The following is a 24,832-nucleotide window of genomic DNA, read 5'->3' as shown; positions in this document are numbered from 1 at the left end:
AAGGTAAGAGTTATTTTAACATTTGTTTGTATAAATTTTTCTCAGCCTCAATCTCCCATCTCTGGTGACAAGACGGTACAGAGAGGTACCTCCTGGAACAGTAGACCATCTTTTACATGGTAGATTTCTCCTGTCTTTGGTGATAAGAGTGTTTCTTTTCTCCTGGGACATAAAGGGCAGAATGTCAGTATAAGCTATTTTTCAAGTGCCTTTAGCTCAAAAAAATTCTTACGGCAAAGTGGCACATTTGGGGGTGACATATTCTGCCACCATTCTCATGTAACAAAATATGTTATAATTACTGTCTCCATCATTTGTTTTTACACTTCCATTATTGAAGTTAATTTTTTTTTTTTTTTTTGAGATGGAGTCTTGCTCTGCTGCCCATGCTGGAGTGAAGTAGCATTATCTTGGCTCACTGAAACCTCTGCTTCTGGGTTCAAGCGATTCTCCTGCCTCACTCAGCCTCCTGAGCAGTTGGGACTACAGGCGCCTGCCACCATGCCCAGCTAATTTTTGTATTTTTAGTAGAGACAGGGTTTCATCAAGTTGGCCAGGCTGGTGTCGAACTCCTGACCTTGTGATCTGCCCACCTCAGCCTCCCAAAGTGCTGGGATTACAGGTGTGAGCTACTACACCCAGCCCAAAGTTAATTGTTTAAATAAGAAGTCCTCTTTTAAATATATAAGTTGGATAAAGGCAAGTTGTTAGTATTTCACAAGTCTAACATTTCTCATAAGGAAGCTGTATTAGTCCATTGTCACACTATGAAGAAATACCCAAGATTGGGTAATTTACAAAGGAAAGAGGTTTAATTGACTCACAATTCAGCATGGCTGGGGAGGCCTCAGGAAACTTACAATCATGGCAGAAGGCAAAGGAAAAATAGGTACCTTCTTCACAGGACAGCTGGATGGAGTAAGTGCAAGCAGGGAAAATGCCAGACACTTATAAAACCATCAGATCTCCTGAGACTCACTCACTATCATAAGAACAGCATGGGAAAACTACCCACAACCCCGATCCAATTACCTCCACCTGGTGCCACCCTTGACACATGGGGATAATGGGGATGACAATTCAAGATGAGATTTTGGGCAGGGACACAGCCAAACCATATTAAAAGCCACGTTAACACTTTTGATCTAGGTAGAGGCCTTCATTAAAATAAATGTATAACAACAGAAGTTTTCACAAAGCACAGTTAATGATTCTATAATTGGATTTCTTTTTTCTTTTTCTTTTTTTTTTTTTTTTTTGCTGTAGATATGAGCAAACAACATTAGTTCTTTATTTGTAAAACAAAATTGTTAACTTGGGAACTATATTTTACTCTTTAAAAATCCAGAATATCCAGCATAGTGTCAGACATATAGTAGGTACTCCTCAAAATTTAATAAACAAAATTTTAATAAATCTAGAATAGAAATATGAAGAACTGTTGTCTCCCATATTAGAATATAGGCTTCTCAAGAACAATGGCCTTGATTTCTATTTTGTCTTGTCTATACATATTAAAGTGTTTATTTCCAATAAATAACTGGTAAAGTTCAAAGGAAATGATTTTCTAATTATATTTAGGTATATTTTAAATTATCTTTAAAAGCAAAAGTCAAATAGAAAAATCAAAGGTATACATAATCAAAAACTAAAATCCTGATACAATACAATTTAAATAGCTCAGAGAGTTCCGTAGACATTTCCAAAGTTTTGCATTCATTTGCTCATTAAGAAAATTACTTATTGAGTTGCTCTTATAAATTAAGAATTGAGACATGAATGACAAATTCCCTGAACTTAAATGGCTTACAATGTAGTGCAGGTAAATTAATAAAATATACTTTATACAAAAAAAAAAAAAAAAAAAAGCTAAATCCGTGATACATTGAGACCTTGGTGACAGTTGCCTAAGAGTCTGACTTGTTGGGGAGGTGGAAGTCAGAAAAGCCTTCAGAGAAGAGATGAATAATACATGAGTTAAGATTTACCAGCAAAACTGAGCTTCTGGGAACAGGAATCCTTCTTTTATTTACTTCTGATAATTATATCGAATACAATGTTGAGCACACAACATTGTGTGCTCTATAACACATATTTAGAAAGAAAATACAGATATAAGTCTATAGATATATTAGATAGCACAATAGAGAGATCTAAAATAAGAGCAACTTCAGTGAAAAGACGAAAAATGGCTTCCTTTTGGAAGCCATATGTATAGCATTGGACATAGAATAGGAAGACAGAAGAAAGAGCTTATGCCATTACAAAGGTGGGTGACAGAGCATGGCTTCTTTGAAAGGTACATGAAATTTAATCTTTTGAGAGTTCAAAGTATATATAGGAAGGAGTTGATGCCAAATACAGGTGAGAAACAGATGAAGAAGATCTTTAAAGACAGTGAATGGAAAGGAGAAAAGACTAGAATGAGGAAGACGGGAAACAAGTTACTACAATGGTCTAGACAATTGGTGATGTGTTTCTAAGTGAAGATGGTGGTGGCAAAGGGTCAGAAGAGAAGCAGTAAATTCTTCTGGGTAGGATCAACATGACCTAGTGATTGATTGGATGTAATAAATAGGGGAGAATAAGTCTCATATGATCCCCAGGTTTCTCATCAAAGCAACCAAGCGTGGTTACTAACTGAGATTGAGAGTGTGAGAGAAATGTCAGGTTTGAGAAGGATGGTGCTAAATTTATTTTAAATTTGTTAAACTTGAAGCAAGTTCCAGTTACAGAATTCCAACTATTCATTGGATATATAGATTTAAAGATAGAAATCTAACATGGAGATAAAAATTGGGTGTCACAGGAATTTATGTAGTCATTGACACCCTAGAGAAAGTTGAGCTTGATTAAAGTGAAAAAGAGACTAAAAATAAAAACAGGGCTGAAGAGAAATCCTGTGTAACATGAGCCTTTTATGGGCTACAGAAGATTAACTAATGAATCAAATTGAGAAGCAACAGCCAGAAAAATAGAAGGAAAAACTAGAGGTGTGATGTGATTGAATCCTCAGTAATAGTGTAAAAGAAAGATAGTAATGGCAATTACCACGGGAAGTAGGGAAAGATGAAGACGGTGGACTGTGTGGCAAGTAGGACGTTATAGTTAACCATAATCTCAACTTCTGTGAAAAAAGGAGAAATGGCTACATTTTTGGGCACTAAAGATTAAACAGAAACTGAAGAAGGAAACAGACAATAAATAGTGACCTTTTTTTCCTATAATCTTAACAGTAAAGGAAGAGTTAAATCCTGGGCAAATTATTCAATACAACGTTGGTACAACACTGATGATAATTTTCTCCTTGCCAAAAAAATAAAAGGCATAATTTCATGGATACACAGCTATAAGTGTGTTGTAGACCATCATTTGTGGCACCTTTATAAAAATTTTATAAAACATATGTAGATCAACCAGTAGACTAACCAAATGAAAGTTTACATTTTAAAGTTATATAATACATAATATACAATGCAGAGTTAGATCAATAATATAAAACTGCATCTCCTAGTCTAAAGCTCTCACACAATACATTTATTTCTCATTGATTTCATGCCTTAGAGTAAAGGAGTAAAAAAACAGTCACCATTACTATTAAAGCAAAATAGAAATACAGGTCTAATATATTACCTTTAGTATATTAGATATTAGATATTTAGGAAGGTTCAAATAAGGAATTTTGAGAATTCGAGACAAATCTGGATTTTTCACTTTTTTTTTTTTTGAGACGGAGTCTCACTCTGTCGCCCAGGCTGGAGTGCAGTGGCGCGATCTCGTCTCAGTACAAGCTCCGCCTCCCGAGTTCACGTCGTTCTCCTGCCTCAGCCTCCCGAGTAGCTGGGACTGCAGGCGCCCGCCACCACGCCTGGCTAATTTTTTATATTTTTGGTAGAGACGGGGTTTCACCGTGTTAGCCAGGATGGTCTCGATCTCCTGACCTCGTGATCCGCCCGCCTCGGCCTCCCAAAGTGCTGAGATTACAGGTACGAGCCACCGCGCCCCGCCTTTTCCTCTTTTGTTAACTTAAGTTTTCCAAACATGTCACTGGGGTGGGTGGCTTCATGTTAGGATTTTTACATTGAGGATAATGTTATACAATTAAAACTAAATATTTAAATTATATGTTAATATTCACTTACTTGGATGTTGACGGGCTAAGGGATTTCTATTTACAAAAAAAAAGCAACCCTTACATTTGTTAAACTGCGTGGAAAATATGATTTTGCCAATCTTAGAACCCATCTGACCTTTTTGAACTGGCTTTAAATCTTTGGGGAATTTCATTTGTTTATCCTCAGAATAATATGACTTCCTGTGTTAAGAAGAGAGCTTCTAAACAGCCAAAAGGCTTCTTGGATATCAGGTAGTTAGTTTCATAAGCAATTTTTCAGAAACCATCCATGAATTAATTATAAACACATGAATTTTATTTTCTCCAATGGGCAAACTGTTTTTTGTATTGTTTTAATAGAAAATATTAGCAATACAGTTCAAATTTTGCTGTACATAACAATCTGAATTAAAGTTGTAGAAAGAGAACATATGTGTCTTCTCTCTACTTGAAAACAGAATGTAATTTGTACTGAATACTTGGGGTGTGCTGTAACTTCTATCACATATTAGGACTACCCAGTGTTCTTATAGTACCAAATATATAGTGAATTCTCTAGGCTTGTGACATTTGAGGATTTAACTCTGAGTTTTTACTTTCTTTTCACTAACCTGAATGATCAATGATATGCTGTAATTATTAGTTTTTCTGAGGTACAAATACAAGTCAAGAAACAAATTCCTTGTATCTACATTTCAATGTAACTTTGTGGTTTTTCTACCCATCTTGTGTTAGTAGCATTCATTTATTGACATTCATTAACATTTGTCTTTTGACAAAAATGTCCACAAGAAAAGATAGAAGTGTCAGTTAAAAAAAAAGTAAAGAAAAGAAATAATTAAATTGTTTATGAGAAAACACACAGGAAACACATGACTTAACAAAAGGAGATAGAAAAACTGGGAACTTCTACAAAAATTTCCACATTTGCAAATTTGGAAACAGATGTTCTTAGAAAGAGCTGCTCTTGAAAGCCTGTGGTCTTAAATTCGGTATCTTCACGGCAAACAACTAAATGACGCTGGACTTATAAAACAGAAGAGATGAATTTTTAAAAGACTGCCATTTAAAATCGTTTCACTTACCAGTAGATAATAACACTAAAAAAAAAATAGCTACTATTTGTTAGATGCTTACTGTGTGCCCACTGTGTTAGTACTTTATGCAATCCATTAAATAACTCAACAAGATAGCCTATAATTTTCCTCATTGTACACCCAGGAAGACTGAGGCTCAAAGAAATTATGTAACCTCCTGAGGAAACCAAGTTATGATTACACAAGCTCATCAGCAAGCTCTATTGGACTTTAGGTTGCTTTTTTGAGTGTTACTATGAAAATACATATTTCAGACACGGGATATTGATTGCCTCTGGAAAAGCTCATTTATTAGATTCTATGCAAAATATATATAAGGTGGATGGAGGGCTTAATATTGTAGGTTGAGTGGGCTCTGGAAACATAAGTGCCTAAACTCAAACCCTGGAAAGGCCTCTTACTAGTTAGCTCATTTCAGACATGTTACTTACGATCTGTGGTCCCAGTTTTCTCATTTGTGAGATGTGTATAATAATAATACCTACCTAAGAGAATAGGTATGCATAAAGCACTTAAAGCAGTGCATGGCACTTAGGGCTCAATTATGTTGGTTATTATTACAGTAAGCATATCTCCATCGCTATCATAACTGCCTTTTGTTATCTAACTATTTATGTTATGTTTTTCCTCCTTCTCCCCAGAATTTAGTCAATTCAGTAAGACATAATAACCAAAAGCTGATAACTATCCTGTTACATCAAGGACATTATAGAGAAAAATATGCTTTTAAAAGTTTCAAGTATAGTTCTGACTACTTATTTCCCACAAATATTTTTTACTATGTATGGTAATATTTTGGAAATTCATTATGGAATTATATATGCAAATACGCTTTAAGTAAATCTGACAGTAAGTTTGTGTGAATGTAATATGACATGATATGATATTGAACCTGAGAAGAGCTAGAAACAAATCTTCAAGTTCCACAAAAGAAGAGTTACTCAAAATGATACAGTCTGAATTAAGCAATTTGAATTCTTTTGAAAATGGCATTTAACTAGCAGACAGAAAGACAAGAAAGCTGAATCAACTTAGAAACTTCCTGTATTTTGCAGCAATGATGTTGTGATCCTTCAAGTAAAGGGAGATCAGTTTAATGCCATTTTGAGCTCACTGTGCATTGGAGCATAAAAGGAAGAGGTGGGTGGGAGCAAAGTTGAGCTAGAAGTCAACTGGAATGAGACACAGCAGGAGACGAATGGAGCAGTCAGACAGATGGGTGGATGAAAAGACTGGAGCACACAGGAAGGTGTTCAATGATGACTCAGCTAAGAAGGTGGAAAAGGTTATGATACGACCCAATTACCACAAATAACCAAAAAATAATAATAATAACTATAAGGATAGGATGCAAAGAAAAGATTAAAGCCTCATTTGAAATGTTTTCTGGAATTCCTTTTGCAGTTCTGCTCAGATTAAGTTATGTAACTATAATGAACTCAATTTATCTGACAACTATTACATTTTCTTATTTTATTATACATTCAGCACCCTAAATATGTAACTGTTATTCCAAGGTACTTATGACTCTGTGTTTGAGACTTAACTTCTGTTTTGTTTTAAGATTTTGTAATAAAAAGAGAATGCAAATTGATGAAAACATAGTCCTAAAAAATAATAATTATATCGCTAAACCTCCCTATGCAGTTCATGTATTTATTGTTGCACTTATAATTTATTACATTTTTGTTAGTGTGTTTCTCATACTAGACAATGAGATCTCTTGAGAGAAAATATATTTTATTATTTGGAATATATAGCACAGGACCTAGCATGGAGCAGCATTCAAAATACTGCATAGAAGGAAAAAGGAAGAAAGAAGGGAAGGAAAGGGAAGCAAGGAAATAAAGGAAATCATGTACATATAAACAAGAGAAAAAAACGGTGCTATCACAACTTGCTTCTGCATTCTATCTTAAGCAATAATTTTGTGGGATAGGGTTCCATTGGATTTAGTGTTCCATGAGAGGCCAAATAAGAAAAATAGCATCTTGCATATATATATCACTTTATAATTTATTCTTTCATAGTCATTATTTGTTTGATCTTCACAGTAACTTCATGAGACAGATTTTTTTTTCTGCCGCCTTTCACAAAAGAAGAACCTGAGACCCAGAGAATTTAAATGACTTTCGCAAGTGTACTTAGATAATAAATAGCAGCGTGTGAATCAAACTAAACATTTTTAAGTCCATAAATTTCTTAGGAACATAGTTTAAGTTAAATTTTGTTAAATCAATTGCACACAGTAGCATGCATTCCTCAAGAAGAGGCTCAAAGTTTGTTTTGTATATACCAAGGAACAACAACAACAATAACAACAATAATATAACTAACATATGTTGACTGCTTCCTACTTGGAGACACTGTTCTAACAGTTGATGTGTGTTCATTTATTTAATCTTTATAACAACCCTATTTTTAAAAGTACTATCATTATACTTATTTTATATATGAGAAAAATGAAGGGTTGAAAACTGAAGTAACTTATCCAAATTCACACAGTAATAGTAAAGCTAAGATCTAGCCATTATTCTAATAAAATATCTCTGTCCTTATTACAGTATAAAGTATGCACTTAAAATATGAGAAATTGTAGTTAACTCATAATGTCATTCTGGAAACTTTATACCAGTCTCTGAAGCAATTAGTTGTATTTTTTGGCAAAGTACTAACCCTGTTTTTATTTGCTTCTTTCCCATGAAATAAGGTTATATATGTAGTGATGCCCATGCTACCCCTGATATCTAAAAATCTAAGATGAAAACGTGCACACAGTCTTGGCAGTATTGGGGTAATAGACTATGAAAGAAGAAATCAGATTGGAAAAGTCAGTATATCAATTAAGAAAATAATCACTCAAGGAGAGGAATAAACAGCAAAGCAATCTACATATTTACTTATAGATACAATTGTTTCAGTGCTGATTATTCATCCTTATATAACTGTCTACAGTCATTTAGGGTTGTCTTAGTCCATTTTGTGTTGCCACTGCAGAATACCTAAAACTGGGAAATTTATAAAGAAAAGAGATTATTTAATTTACAGGTTCCACAGGATGCAAAGTTCAAGATACATGACACCAGCATCTGCTTGGTTTCTGTTGAGGACTTTCATGCTTATATCACAACATGGCAGAAGGTTAAAGGGGGAATAGACATGTGTAAATAGGCAAAACCTGAGGGGCATCTTGGCTTTATAACAATCCACTCCTGGAGGACTAATTCATTCTTGAGAGACCTATTCTGGTCTTGCCAGAGAAAAAATTCACTCACTGACTACTGTGAGAATAGCACCAAACCATCCATGAGAGTGAAGCCCTATGACTCAAACACCTCCTATTAGGCTCTACAGCTTACAGATTATACCTCCTAACATTGCCACAGCGGGAAACAAATTTCAACATGAGATTTGGTGGGGACAGACCATATCTAAACAAAAAGTAAACAAAGATAAACCACTTTTGAGAACATACTTGTGATCCTTTATTTCGACCCAGAATGATGCCAGAATTTTGGAGATGGGGCTCAAAGCAAATCAGTAAGTTACAATTCTCAAGTTTCACAGGGAAGTGGGAGTGAGAGACACATCATGGAGGCCCAAGCGACTCTCAGATACACTGGGGGAATTGTCTTCATTGAATTCCCACACCATGCAGACTCATTTAACCGTAGTTCTTCCAAAGCTGCTTTTCTGCTTTGCTTTTGGAATACTACATTATCTAGATTTTTATCTACCCTTTCAATTCCTATGCTTCTTGTGTTGATTTCTCTTTTCTGACTTCTCAGATTTTTAATCTCATTTTTAAACATGAGAATTCTCTGAGGTCTATTTCTTGACCCTTTGTCCTCTTTTTAACTATCCCTTGGGACACTTGCACAATCTAAATGACTAACTAGAATTTATGAGATTATGAGCCAGATCTCTTCCTGCTTATGAGCCCATTTCAATTAGATGTCTCAGCATCATTGTAAGTTAAAATGCATAAAATCCAAAACAATAATTTTTTCTCAAACCAATGTTATATCTGAAATGGTTATTTGATTTATCTTCAATGACTTTAGCTTCTTTTCCTTCTTTCCACAAGCTAGAGCTTTAATTTCTTTTAAGAATAAACTAACAGATGAAATGATAAAGACATAATTTTTATGTTGTGTTATACTCTTGATCTAAATATTTCCAAATCTTTTGAATGAAGAACTTTGAAGAAAAACCTGATCTTACTTTATCCAAAAATTCTTTTAAAAATAAGGGTTTAAAAATTGCTAAAAAAAAAAAAAAAAAAAAAAAAAGAGAGAGTAATTGGAAAAGCAATTTGTACTTTCTGTCTTGAGTTAATCTCTATTTTCTCTATATCCATGTTGACAGTAAAATATAATCATGAAGAATACATGTTCTATTGATCAAAAACCACTTTTGGAAGATACTGAAATTACAATTCTATTGCACGCTCTCTCTCTCTGTCTCTCTCTCTCTCTCTCTCTCTCTCTCTCTCTCTCTCTGTGGCTAGTTTATCCCAACTGCTGTGTCACATGTTTTCGAAGTTACTATGATTATTTAACAATGTTGCAGCTAAAATGATGGACATAAAATCAACACTATAAAATATAGTCCCAGCTACTCAGGAGGCTGAGGTGAGAGGTTCACTTGAGCCCAGGAGAACGTGGCTGCAGTGAGACATGATAGTGCCGCTCCACTCCAGCCTGGGTTACAGAGTGAGACCCTATCTCAATCAATCAATAAAATAGTTTGAATAGTGTTTATTTTCTCAATTCTTGTTAAATAGCTGACATCAGATTGAACTCTGAAACCCAAAACTCCTGGAGTAGTGAACGCACTCTCCTTGATGGGAATCAGATATTAGTTCTTGATACTCCACAAGCAATCTGGATGGCTTAAAAAGAAAAAAAAAAAAACACTTAAATTCAATGAGTTTCAGTGTTCTTACCTGAAAATTGGGGTATTGGGCCAAACGACTCATATACTTACTAATTCTAATTATTAATTCTAATAATAGGATGTTCTGCTTCTTCAACTTGTTCTCAGACCTTGTTCTCTGTTCTCTCACTCAAACAGAACAGAGTACCCATAAAATAGTTAAAAGTTGATTTGAAAGCATTTTTAAAAGCTTCACATTGGAATTACAAATATAAAGGTATTTGGTGTCCCTGCAGAAGAGAATTTAGAAAGATCACGTAAAATACATTGTTATCTTTGGACTTGGGAGATTGGTCCCAGCTACTTTTAGAAATGTTCTTGAGTACTCAGTAGGGGGAAAGTACTTTTGCATATTTCAAAGTTTGTCATCAACTTCAGGATATATTCAATTATGGTGTCATGTCTCATTTCAAGTGGAAAAACAAAGGTAAAAAGCCTAGTGGCACAATAGCATTGAAAAGCCAATAATAGTGTTTCTGCCTGATTTGGCGTAATTACCCAGATTGAACATGCTCAGCTTCAGAATTATAGGCAACCATTAATTATCTGTTCCATATCCCAAAGTGTATATATTTTTCCTGAGCTTTTAGGGTTAGGAGTCAAAAGGAAGTACAGCAGTTTGTTTTATTTAAACTTTAGTTTGTGTTATGTTTTACAAGACTTTTGAGAGAAAAGCAATTTGTAATACAGGACTACTAACTTGCCTAGTGTTGGATACAAGAAATAGATATGCCAGCTTAACTCACTAACTATATGGAATTCAACAATGTCTGCAAATGAGAATTTTTATAACATCGCACTCTAATACAACACTTATCTTCACTCTACCTGTAAATAAAGCCAATTTCTATAAAAATCTGGGGACTTAAGCAAGTGGTACGGGAAGAATATTTCCTCCATTCTGACTTGCCCATGGATATAAGATATTGAAAGAGAAAGACATAAAGGAATAAAAAATGAGAAGTTCTGCTGTATGAATTCAACATTTTTTGGCATTTTCTCCAAAGACTACAGTAAAGATTTAAATTGTTGTTTAATTATTGTAAATACAAGACTCATATTTCATTAAATGCAATAATGAGCCAAGACATGTTAATTTGACTTTATGCAAATAATGCAAAATTTTGAAGTTACATTAGTTTGCATCATTGTGAATTTTTCATGATGATATATCCAAAGTAAAATGCATCCTCCTTTACAGGTTGTGCAGGTTGTGCTCTGCACAAAGTTACCTTGCTAAGGAAACATGATTAGGATCTTAACTGAGCCTGGGTTTACTTCTTCAATCTATGGAGCTGTGGCACGAAACTTGCATTCTGTCCCATCCAACTTTGCAAGAAAAAGCTTTTTCTAACTTCTCCACCCAGAAAAGAAGCTTTTCTCTAACATGCTCTAAAGAGTTGCAGGTGAAGACAAAGGATCTTGATTATTTTTTTCCCTCTAACTTAATTATCTACTATTTTTGTTAAATAATACACCATATTAAAAAGGGATGGTGTTCTCATTTGTCTTCGTTTTCCCACCATCTAACCCAGTGTCAGTCTCTGACTAGATCTGAATACCTACATATATTTGCTGAATTAGTGGAATCTGGAAACAATGGAATAATGTACTTGAGTTCAAATCCAAGACTTTGTGCAACTGCAGGGCCTGCCACATACATGAAATGTTATGGAATACCATTTGCACCACCTGGAGTTGTGCAACACTGTTGTACAGGTTTCCATTGACTTCTAATTTTATAATGGTATGCTATGGCATTTTTAAGAATGATTATAGCAATTAATAATAATAAACTTTAAATGCACAATATATCACAATACCTTGTTTATTCTTCACAGTAAGCAAGTAAAAAGTTTTATCACTATTTTTAGATGAATTCACTGAACCTCAGAGGGTTAAAATTACTTCTTGCCTACCATCACATAATCACTATTTTTTGTGCCAAAATTCAAACACAAGTTAGTCTGATACCAAGGCATATGAGCTTATAAATTATATTCTTTTACATAAATAACTGAAAGAATGTCATGATTTTATAGACCTGCAGACTTCTATATATGATTGGGTCCTAAGGAAATATATTTGCCATAACAATTACTCTATGAGACCAGTAAGTCATACAAATAATCTTTGGGTTAGTAAAATGTTGTATTATCTTAAATTGTGACACATAAAAATACATATCAACATATTTTGGCTCTGACTTTGGTGAAATAACAAAGTTCTGTAATATTCATTTAAGCTAGTGTTTAACATGAAGGCAAAATAAATAAAACAAATGACCACCTAAGGCCTATCTGATTTTAGCTTAGTGGATATTCATTTAGGTAAAAATATCGAAGGGGGAGAAAAACACAAGGCATCCTGGAATTATTTTTATTAAAATAATTTCTATACTTTAAAAATACTCTTTCACATTATGCCATTTGATTTCATCTTCTAACAGGTAAAAAGACTCTGGGAAGACTAGTTATCACTAAAGGTGATGGTGCTGGTGAGAGGAAACTGATACCAAGGCTTGTACACTGATCTGACTCTGTATTAAGAACACTATTTCATCAGGAATATTTTTGGATGCTACTGACTATTGAGAACACTGAGCAAATGAAATAGGTTTTCTAAAATGGATTGTTTTATAATAGCAAAGAAGTTTACTAAGGACTGGGGAATTTTATCTACTTAGATTTGGCTGGAAATCTTATACCGATGAAAGCAAAGCAATTGTTATGAAGTTATCTTGCTAACTTTTTATGTCCGATGAGAGAGTAGAATTAACAAAGGTTACTACTGCTCTAGACTTAGATAATTATTATATCAAAAATTTATTTATGAAACTAAAGCAGTACGAAGCTTAGGAGCAAAGTGTCTTGACACATTCATCCAGGGGGGCCGTTCTAGACCTGGTCTCATATGCATTTTAGACTTCAGATAAACTGATTTCCAGAAGTTTAGGGGACAAGAAAAATTATTGCTATTATCAAATATACTGAGAGGCAAGTATTTTCCTTAAAACGTAATTTTCCTTAAAATGTCATATCTATGTATCAGCCTAATAAGGATAAACCACAGGGAAAGAAGACATCTAAAGTACGGCTCCTCAGGGATGATGACTTGAGTCAAGGATATATGGGTGAGTGGAACACATAAAAGGATCAAGGGAAACCCTCACAGGTTTTTGATAGAAATGTTGAAATGTGGAGAAAGCAGAGGTGTGAATGAGTCTTAGGACAAAGAACAACATAAAGGGTATTTACAAATAAGTTAAAAGTTGAAACAGTGAAGAAAAGCAAATAGCCCCAGTGTCAGGAGAAGGCAAAGTAATATCATACTTCTATTGTGCAGGAATGTATATCCACAGACATACACCATAATTCAACTATTTCTGTGAGTGATAGAAAATAAGCATTACTTTTAAATCCTCTTTTGTTCTTGGCTTCTTCATTAAGAAGAATGTGCTTAAAACCAAAACTGGTAATCATATGGGTTAACGACAGACAGAATTTCAAGTAAGGCTAACGAATCAGGGAAGTAACCTGATATGAATACAAGTTTTAAGTTTGAATATTGACACTTCTACTTATGAGCTGTGAGATCTTCAGGAACTCATTGGATCTCTCTATGCAACAGCTTCCTTTTCATCGAAATAAAGCATCACCCCCATGATGCTGCGAGGAAAAAAATGAGCTTCCAGTAGGCAAACGCCTGACATGTAGTCCTTGTACACATGCAGCACTCAATTACTTTAACTGTTGTTATTATGAAACTTGGAGTCCTAGAAAACAAAATTGTATCTAATTAATTTCTGTATCTCCATTCCCAACTTAAGATCCAAACACTTAGGGCTTAAATAAATATTTGATAAACAAATAAACAAACAAAAATCAAAATAATACCAGAATATTGGACTGCTTTAAATGAATTCAAGATCCTGGGTTCTGATTAATTTTACCTCAGGCGTCAAAACCTTAAGATATTATCATAGAATCAACTATTAGTAATTACTGAAGAATTGTGACAAATATGACAAATTCGAGAAATATAGAATAAAGAAATATTCCAATTTTTAACATGAGAAGATCAAATCCAGAAACTACTGACTAGCAATTTAGAGACTGATTCACAACATAGCTCCAGGCCGGGCGCGGTGGCTCAAGCCTGTAATCTCAGCACTTTGGGAGGCCGAGACGGGCGGATCACTAGGTCAGGAGATGGAGACCATCCTGGCTAACATGGTGAAACCCCGTATCTACTAAAAAATACAAAAAACTAGCCAGGCAAGGTGGCGGGCGCCTGTAGTCCCAGCTACTCGGGAGGCTGAGGCAGGAGAATGGGGTAAACCCGGGAGGTGGAGCTTGCAGTGAGCTGAGATCCTGCCACTGCACTCCAGCCTGGGCGACAGAGCGAGACTCCGTCTCAAATAAAAAAACAAACAAACAAACAAAAAACATAGCCCTAGAGTGAAGCATTGAATACAAAGCCTGTGAGCACCTAATATAGGAAATCATGTTTTCTAAAGTAAGCCAAATACTTGGAGCAAGCAGAAGAAACACTGTACAATTGAATTTTAGGAAAAAAAAAAAAAGTCTATGGGTGCTTAAACAATAAACAAACATGGTTCATTATTGGTCTTATCAGAACGGCGTTCTCAAATGCTCCCGTACTACTTCTGATTCTCTACCTTTCTCCACCCTCAGCTCAAAACAGCTTTATCGACGATTAAAGCTATACAAAGAGAGACACCATGTGCATGAGGGATGTCAATCACTTTTCCTATCAGGTTCAGTCCCATTGTGATGGAATTTTCCACATCATATATATAAAATCTCACTTTCCCTGGCCGTGCTCTTAAGAAACTCAAAAATCAAGAAGCACCTAAGAGATATAGAGGGTAGTCTTGTTTACAAAATTTGTTTCTTTTCTATCAATTTTTCAGCCACAAGACATAACTAAGAAGTTGCCACAAAAAGTGTTCAGAGTCGGGGAATTATTCTCAAACTACGTCAGTCAAAAATAGTCATCACATTTGGGAAACACTTAGGCCACAATCATGTGTTGTGGTTGCCTATTAGTGTCATTTTATTCTACTTTTAATTGAAACCCATTTCTAGTACTAAGGGTACATGAACCTTTGGCAGAATGAGAGCAATTTCCTGAATTATAAAGTTGGCTGGAACTGAGTAAAATCTGTCTTCTTCAGAGAGTGTAGGTGCTCTCCATTTTGTCAAGCAAGCTCTCTTTTGTGAACTGGTCTTACTAATCTCCAAACTAAGTTAAAAACCAAAAGAAAGAGGTTATGAGGAGACAAATTTCAATTTGTTACAAAGAAGAGTTAACATTAAAAGATGTTCAAAATTTGGCTAGGTTTGGTGGCTCATGCCTATAATCCCAGCACTTTCGGAAGCCGAGGCGGGCAGATCATGAGCTCAGGAGTTCGAAACCAGCATGGTCAACATGGTGAAACCACGTCTCTACTAAAAACACAAAAATTAGCTGGGCATCGTGGCATGTGCCTGTAGTCCCAGCTACTTGGGAGGCTGAGGCAGGATAATTGCTTGAACCCAGGAGGCAGAGGTTGCAGTGAGCCGAGATCACACCACTGCACTCCAGCCTGGGCAACAGAGCAAGATTCCATCTCAATAAAAAAAAAAAAAAAAAAAAAAATCAAAATTTATAGGGACTTCTTGGTTCAACACATGGGGCTTGAGCCCATGTTTACCTGCATTCTTCCAAAGTGCCATTGAAATAACTATTTTTATGTGAAAATAAATATTTATGGATTATGTTGTAAGATAGTAGGCTTCCTGCTAAGCAGTTTTTAAAGAAAGATTAGCAAACTGTCCATATACTATAGAAATTGTTTCAGAATCAGATAAAAGACTAAATTGGATGACCCACATTTCTTCAAAATAAAAATTAAATAGTTTGTACAACTAAAAATGATTTTATATTCTAATCAATCCACCTGTAAATATGTATTGAATATATATGCTATGTGCATTGCAATAGGTATTAGAGTGATATATTATCCTCCACTAAAGTTACCCATCTCTTACCCTTTTAATATTATTAATATTCCATTTAACCAAAGAACTACTTTAGCCAATAAAACGTGAGTATAAGGGATATGTGCCACTTTCGAGCAGGCAGAAGTTTCGAAAGAGCCAGCTTGTATATAGTTTGCTCTGTGTGTGTGTGTGTGTGTGTGTGTGTCTTTGGTTTGGTTTGGTTTAGTTTGTTTTGTTTTCTTTTTACCTCGCCCACAAGAGTAGCAATATCCCAATTAGAGGCAAAGTCATCATGGGCACCGCAGTGAAGAAAACACATGAATGCCCTGCAACAGAAACAAAAAATAAACCTTTTTTACTATAAGCAATTGAAATTTGGGGGTTGTTTATTAGTCACATAGCTTATTGTATCCTGATTGATACAAGTGGAAAACATTGAAGGAATTAAGAAGAATAAAAACTGAGAAGTCAATGTAATCAATATATTTTCTATATGGATATGGATATGGATATGGAAGATACTGAGGTCTTCAAAGGATTAGAAGGCATAAAAATGGTCAGCAAAGATCAGCAATGAGGAGTGGTTGAAGATGACTTAGGCAAATAACATAAGTCTCAAAGGATCGCTGGCTTTACCAGTAGAGTAAAAGCAGCATTGACTATGTCAGTTATGATTAGGTTTGGTGGTCAGGGACTGAAAATCCAATAACAGATCAATATTTATTTATCTCTTAAATAGGAGTGTAAACATAAGCACAATGAGTCCGAATACTCAATGTATCAAAGACCAAGGCTTCTTTCTTCCTGTTCCTGTGCCATTTGTGGCCTCCATTCCCCAAGTCACAGCTATTCCAACTCCACCATCACATCCACCTTCAAGCCAATAATAGAAAGGGAAGAAGGGTCAGTTCTCTTCCTTTAAAGACACTTCAGGAAGTTAAATACACTGTTTCTTCTGACACCTCCTTAGATACTTAACCCAGTCTCATGCCGCCCAACTGTAAGGAATTCTGAGAAATAGCTTTACTCAAGACAACTATGACTCAGCTATAAAGTAGGCATTCTATTAACATAGAAAGAGAAGAGAATGAATGACCAGGTTCAACCAGCAACCTTTAGACATGGACCAAAACTACAGACCAGAATACAAATATGGTTTGGGAGAATGACAGCCTTCCGTCCATTGGTAGAAGCTGCGATGAAGGTGATTTCCTCAAGGAGGAGCCAGTGTCAAGAAGGATCAGTGAGGTAATTGAGGATGAGTAGGCATCTAACAAAGAACAGAAGTTTTACAAAGAGCATATTTGCAATTTTGAGAGGCCAGAGAAAACAGAAGTGGATTGACAAAATTAAAGAGAAAATGGACCAGGCGCAGTGGTTCACACCTGTAATCCCAGCACTTTGGGAGGCCGAGGTGGGCGGATCGCCTGAGGTCAGGAGTTTGAGACCAGCCTGACCAACATGGAGAAACCTCATCTCTACTAAAAATACAAAATTAGACGGGCATGGTGGTGCATGCCTGCAATCCCAGCTACTCAGGAGGCTGAAGCAGGAGAATTGCTTGAACCTGGGAAGCGGAGGTTGCAGCGAGCCAAGATTGCTCCATTGCACTGCAGCCTGGACAAGAGTGAAACTGTCTCAAACAAAAAAAAAAAAAAAAAAGAGAGAGAGAGAGAGAACATTTTTAGTAATGGTTGGAGAAAATAGGGCCATGGTTGGGTTAGCTGGCTGCCAGTATGTCAAGACGAAAAGAACTCTTAGATTCAGCTCATCAGGACTTGGCTTCATCTTGGGAAGACACTGATAATATAAGAGCTTGTGCATATTTGACAGCATCTCTGCAAGGTGGAGCTACTGGAAGAGAAGGAATAGAGAAATCTGGGACAGCAGAGACAGCCCAGTTTATGAAAGGAAGGTGTGTTAGTCTGCTCTCATGCTGCTAATAAAGACATACTTGAGTCTGGGTAATTTATAAGGAAAGAGGTTTAATTGACTCACCATTCCACGTGGCTGGGAGGCCTCACAATCATGGCAGAGGGTGAAGGAGGAGCAAGACATGTCTTACATGGCAGCAGGCAAGAGGGTGTGGGCAGAGGAACTGCTCTTTTATAAAACCATCAGATCTTGTGAGACATTCACTATCACATGAACAGCACAGGAAAAAACCTGCCCCTATGATTCAATTACCTCCTACTGCGTTCTGCTCACAACACATGGGAATTATTACAGTTCAATGTGAGGTTTGGGAGGGGACACAGAGACAAGCCATATTATTCTGTCCTTGGACCCTACCAAATCTCATGTCCCTTTCACATTTCAAAACACAATCCTGCCTTCCCAGCAGTCCTCTAAAGTCTTAACTCATTTCAGCATTAACTCAAAAGTCCATGGTCCAAAGTCTCATCTGACACAAGACAAGTCACTTCTGCCTATGAGCCTGCAAAATGAAAAGCAAATTAGTTACATCCTAGATACAATGGGGGTACAAGGATTGGGTAGATACACTCATTCCAGAAATTGGCCAAAATGAAGGGGCTACGAGCATGATGCAAGTCTGAAATCCAGTGGGGCAGTCAAATCTTAAAGTTCCAAAACAATCTACTTTGACTCCATGTCTCACATCCAGGTCATGCTGATGCATGAGTGGGTTACCATGGTCTTTTGGTCTTGGGCAGCTCTGCCCCTGTGGCTACTTTCACAGGCTGACATTCAGTGTCTGCAGCTTTTCCAAGTGCATGGTGCAAGCTGTAAGCAGATCTACCATTCTGGGATCTGGAGGACATGGCCCTCTTCTCACAGCTCCCCTAGGCAGTGCCCCAGTGGGGACTCTATGTGGGGGTTCCCACCCCACATTTTCCGGCTGTACTGCCCTAGCAGAGGTTCTCCATGAGGACTCCACCCCTTATGCACACTTCTGCCTGGACATCCATGCATTACCATACATTCTCTGAAATCTAAGTGGAGGTTCCCAAACCCCAATTCTTGACTTCTGTGCACCTGCAGGCTCGACATCACATGGAAGCTGCCAAGGCTTGGAGCTTTCACCCTTTGAAGACATGGCCCAAGCAGTACCTTGGGCCTTTAAGCCAGAGCACCAAATCCCAAGACTGCCCAAAGCAGCAAGGCCATTTTCCTTCTAGGCCTCCAGGACTGTGATGGGAGGCACCTCTGTGAAGACCTCTGACATGCCCTGGAGACATTTTCCCCATTGTCTGGTGATTAACATTTGGATCCTTGTTACTTATGTAAATGTATGCAGCCAGCTCATATTTCTCCTCAGAAAAGTGGGGTTTTCTTTTCTACCACATTACCAGGCTGCAAATTTTCTGAAATTTTATGCTCTGCTTCCCTTTTATACATAAGCTCCAATTTCAACCCATATCTTTGTGAATACAAAACGCTGAATGCTTTTAACACCCCCACCAAGTCACCTCTTGTATGTTTTGCTGCTTAGAAATTTCTTCTGCCAGATACCCTAAATCATTTCTCTCAAGTTCAAAGTTCCACAGATCTCTAGGGCAGGGGCAAAATGTTGCTAGCCTGTTTGCTAAAACATAGCAAGAGTCACCTTTATTCCAGTCCCAACAAGTTCCTCATCTCAATCTGAAATGAGCAGCATTTGGTCAAAGCCATCTAACAAGTCTCTAGGAAGTTCCAAACTTTCCCACGCCTTCCTGTCTTCTTCCAAGCCCTCCAAACTGTTCCAACCTCTTTACCCAGTTCCACAGTCGCTTCCACATTTTCAGTTATTTTTATAGCAATGCCCTATTTCCCAGTACCAATGTGCTCTATTAGTCTGTTTTCTTTCTTTTTTCTTTTCTTTTCTTTTCTTTCTTTCTGTCTTCTTTCCTTCTCTTTTTCTTTCTTTTATTTTCTTTCTTTCTTTTCTTTCTCTCTCTCTCTTTCTCTTTCTCTCTCTCTTTTTTGTTTGTTTTTTGAGATGGAGTTTCATTCTTGTCACCCACGCTGGAGTGCAATGGTGCAATCTCAGCTCACTGGAACCTCTGCCTCCTGGGTTTAAGCAATTCTCCTGCCTCAGCCTCCTGAGTAGCCAGGATTACAGGCACCCACCACCATGCCTAGATAATTTTTGTATTTTTAGTAGAGACAGGGTTTCACCATGTTGGCCAGGCTGGTCTCAAACTCATGACCTTAGGTGATCCACCTGCCTTGGCCTCCCAAAGTGCTGGGATTACAGGCGTGAGTCACCGTGCCCAGCCCGTCTGTTCTCACGCTCCTAATAAAGACATAACTGAGACTGGGTAATTTATAATGGAAAGAGGTTTAATGGACTCACAGTTCCATATAGCTGGGGAGGCTTCACAATCATGATGGAAGGCAAAGGGGAAGCAAGACATGTCTTACATGGCAGCAGGCAAGAGGGTGTGTGCAAGGGAACTGTGCTTTTATAAAACCATCAAATTTCATGCATCTTATTCACTATCACAAGAACACATGGGAAAAACCCACCCCCATAATTCAATTACCTAAAGCTGAGTCCCTCCCACAACACGTGGGGATTGTTACAAGTTATGGTGAGATTTGGGTGGGGACACAGAGTCAAACCATATCAGAAGGTATAGAGGAATGTTTCAGGAAATTTTGATGAAATTGATAGTTTCCAACAGAATTTGTAAAATCTAGCACCTAATTCTCAAATGTTTGGATAGAGAAAAGGTACTGGCTCTTCTCACTCCCTGTTAGCAAGAACATTCTGTATCAAGATGGGAAAAAACTAGCATTCATTGTGTAGCACCTGTGATGGTGATTTATAAACAGATCCAGGCTGAATCACGTGGGTGCCTGCCCCAAGAAGACTAACACTTTGCTGCCTCTTTTAACAAATGTGTGAATAGTTTTAAATATTTATTTAGAGAGAAAACTAAGTCTCGTGACGAAGAAAATGAGAGCTACTGGTGATAGAATTTAAACTCCATTTCTAGCTTGCTCTTTTGTTACTCTGCTCTTTGGAAAACTTGTGCCTTTCGCTGAAGAACACTAAAGCCCTTCAGGTAAAAAATAAAATAAAATAAACTACATAAATTAAAAAAAAAAATGCTCCTGAGAAGGCAATCAGTCATCTTTTGTCACTTGAACATACTCATTATTGAGGTCTCACTGCCTACACCAAGGACCTACGAAAAATGTTTTCAAACAGAATGCAATGGTCTTCCTAAGAGTAGATCAGGAAAAGAGATTTTTTTTTCCATTCTGCTGCATTTTCAATGATATCTGAGCACCCCGATGGACTGGCATCTTAGAGTTTTCCATTAAAACAGACTGCTGATTTGCCTACGAATTTACAGTTTAACTTGGATCCTGGAAACACAAAGAAAAATAACACATAGCCTCGCCCTCAGGGAACTCACAGGGAACTCAAAATGGACTTTGAAATGTTCATGCCCCCACAGAAATACACAAATTTACTTTTGTTGTATGTTTTGTGAACAACCTAAATTTTCCTGCTCTTTACAAACTATTGTTCTTTAAGCTAACGCTTTATAATAATTATTGATAGATGTGCTAAATTCTATAAGGACAGTTTTATTATTTGACCCCATTATTTCTGATAATTTGCTCATCCATGTTCAGGTTCAGTACATTTTTCCTTCTCTGAATTTCCACACCGTAGCCTTTGCTCCTTTTCTAGGCAAAAAGAAAGTATCCTGTTTTCCTCTTTAGAATATTATTATTCAGGTATGGCATCAACTACTGTAATTTTTTATCATCCCCTTAACTCTCAATAGCAGCTTGTATCTGGAAGGTATGAGCCTCTGCAGACCCCAAAGAGAAATTTATCTATTTGGAAAACAGAGTTTTTCAACATGAGTAAAATGACATTTGTAACAATCTTCCAGGAAATATTGTATTGCTCTGAAAGATGGCACTTGTAGAGTTCAGATCTAGGAAAATTTTGCTAAATACTCAAAGGCAACTTTACAAGAATGAATTCATTTATTTTTAAAAATGTGAAACAGAAATAATACCATCTCTAGCTTATTTGGAGAGAGAGGAAAAAAAAAAACTTCTTTATAGTTATAAGGAGTTGGAATTAATTCCATTTCTTTGTTTCTAGTTTGCCATATCCTGTCTAATTGTTAGGGTATGCGTACCCTTCTAAATACACTGTTTGCTTTGAATAAGATCTGAGTGAGAAAGAGTTTCAGTTCACAGCCTATGGAATCTATTTGCATCTCCAAGGAAATAGTTGTTTACTACTCTGTTGTCATTTGTTCAGAGCACAACACAGAAGTGAATTCCCATCAATATTCATAGTCCTTGTAGCCTCCAAAGACTCCCTGTGTGATTGTGCTCCATTTAGCTCTAAATCTGTATTCCCATATAGATTTAAACAAGAGAGCCAGGGAAATCTGGAAGTCTTTTGTTCTCAGTCACAGTAATATTTAAATAGTCCACTGGGTATGCAAGTATTGCCTATTCCTTTATTGCTTTGTTATAGTCTACCACAAAAAGATCCACCTTAGGGAAACATAACGCTCTTCTGTTCTTTTTTTTTTTTTTTTTCGTTTCTGATTGTAAAATGTCTTTACCTCTTCCTTTACTAGCTTAGTTATTATTCAATTTTGTTTTTAAAAGGCATATAGTGACAGGCATATATAATTATTTTCAAGGATGAGTTATAGCCTCCATTCCTGTCCTTACCCTAGTGTTCTCACACTTACTCAGCAGGTAAACCTGAACTTACCTTGATTCTTCTTATTAAACCCCACAAAAGTTTTGGTATGCCTATAATTATTAAGCGAAAATATGTAATGAGTTGTGATTGCTGCCAGCAGTGAATCTGTGCAGCTCTGCAGTAAACTTGACCCTTGCCTCCTCGGAGGCAAGAATTCGGCTGAGGGGCAGAAGTAGGTTTAAGGCAGAGGGAGAGACCAAGGCAAGTTTTAGAGCAGGAATGAAAGTTTATGAAAAACTTTTAGACCGGGAACGAAAGGATGTAAAGAACACTTGGAAGAAGGCCAAGCAGGGGACTTGAGAGATCCAAGTGCCCTGTTCAGCTCTTGACTTGGGATTTTATATATTGGCAGGGTTCCAGGGTTTGCAGGGGTTTTTTTCTCCCCTGATTCTTCCCTTGAAGCAGGCTGTCCACATGCGTAGTAGCCTGCCAGCACTTAGGAGAGGCCACATGCACAGTGTGTTTACTGAAGTTGTGCACATGCTTACTTGAAACATTTCTTCCTTATCAGTCAAGCTTTCCTAGAGGTAGATCATGTACCAGTTAAACTCCACCATTTTACCTCTTAGTGCACATGCTTGAGCCCACTTGCTCAACTCCTGAGATCTTGTTGGGAAGCTACTGATCACCAGCTTCAGGTGTTTTCTAGCTATTAGAGACTGCCTTTCCCTGGCTGCAACCAATTAAGATTTTAAAGCGACAGTTTAACAACTGGCTGATTATCACCTGATAGTTGCCTGACATTCCTTGTTGGGGGAGCCCTTCTCCTACCCTGTTTATGTTTGCATAACTACCTTCTCTAACATGACGACCATAAGAACAGAGATAAAAACCTTTTAGGGTACGTATCAGGTCAATCAGAAGTAAGAGTTCCTCTAAAAATTACATTCTCTATATGTACGTTATTTTGAAGTGCATATTCAGCAAACTGTAAACATGCATCCAAGAGGTAAAAATTTGTTCTGCTCCTCTAATGAGAGGAATAGTTATTAAAATTTTGCTTTCTTTCCCTTCATTGTGTAATTATTTTAAAATGTGTATCTATACACACAATAATTTTTATTTAAATAGAGTTATTAAAATTTCTAATCCCTCTAGATATTCATAAGCAACATTTTATTTGGAAAATGATATAATACACCATAGTTAAAACTAAAGAAAATTGACTTAAAATTTAATGGAATAATATAAAGAAGTAATGAGGCTAGATACTAACTGAGGTAATGGAATATACTTAGAGGGGCTTTTTAAAAAAGGGATTTGTGCTATTTGCCTAGAATGCTTTAGGACATTTAAGCCTAACAATATATGGGGAGGGGGAAAAAGTAAATAAGATAGACATAAATAAAAAATTATCTAATATAATCTTTTCAATATATATTTAAGATTCTGGCTCCAGTTCAGATAAAAGTAAGCATATGTCACCTTGTCTCTCTTGTTGAGTACAACGAATGACTAAAACAGATATATTGAGCAGCCCTCTGAAGACTCTGAAATGTTAAATGGTATCAGGTCGAATGAAATAAGGAAATGAGTACTCAAAGTAAGACCAATTTAAGGGGGAGTTTCTTGTTTTTTGCCTCTGGTATCTCCCACAGTGGAATGAAAAGTATCACAAAGTTCAAAATTCTGGACTGAGTGTAGGCAGAAAGCTATAAAAGAAGACCTCAATTTCTAGTCTCCAGCAGGAAAAGGAGTCCCTGGGGTCAGTTCCTGGGGAAAGTATAAAAATTTGACTGTTTTGCTTTTTGTTTTTTCCATCCCAGACCCAAGAAAATCTATGGCAGTACTGTCACAGAGGTGATAACAATAACAGTGGTAGCTGAGCAGGCATTTAAAACCCTGCGGGAATGCAACCCTTCCCTCTGGCAAGAGAGGCCGTGGTCCTAAGAATGTGAGGGAACATCCCCATTCTTTCTTTCTCTCTATAACCTGCTACTTAGCTTCAGTGGCAGACACAGTTGTGGAATGTTCACAG

General features: G+C 36.7%; 1 long non-coding RNA gene across 6 annotated transcripts in view; it reads right to left on the bottom strand.

The window, feature by feature from the left end:
• Positions 1-13,681: 13,681 nt before the first annotated feature.
• LOC103882294 overlaps positions 13,682-24,832 on the bottom strand; it is a 124,744-nt gene continuing 113,593 nt past the window's right edge. For all 6 annotated transcript variants that reach the window (XR_001900032.3, XR_001900034.3, XR_644053.4 and 3 more), the window contains 2 exons: positions 16,405-16,483; positions 13,682-13,924 (listed from right to left, as the gene is read on the bottom strand). This is a non-coding gene — a long non-coding RNA (uncharacterized LOC103882294). The remainder of the gene's footprint in view (positions 13,925-16,404; positions 16,484-24,832) is intronic.

Source organism: Papio anubis, chromosome 2, assembly GCF_008728515.1.
Source record: "Papio anubis isolate 15944 chromosome 2, Panubis1.0, whole genome shotgun sequence".
NCBI lineage: Eukaryota > Metazoa > Chordata > Mammalia > Primates > Cercopithecidae > Papio > Papio anubis.
Note: the sequence above shows the minus strand (reverse complement) of the source record. Positions and strands in the feature narration are given on the sequence as shown.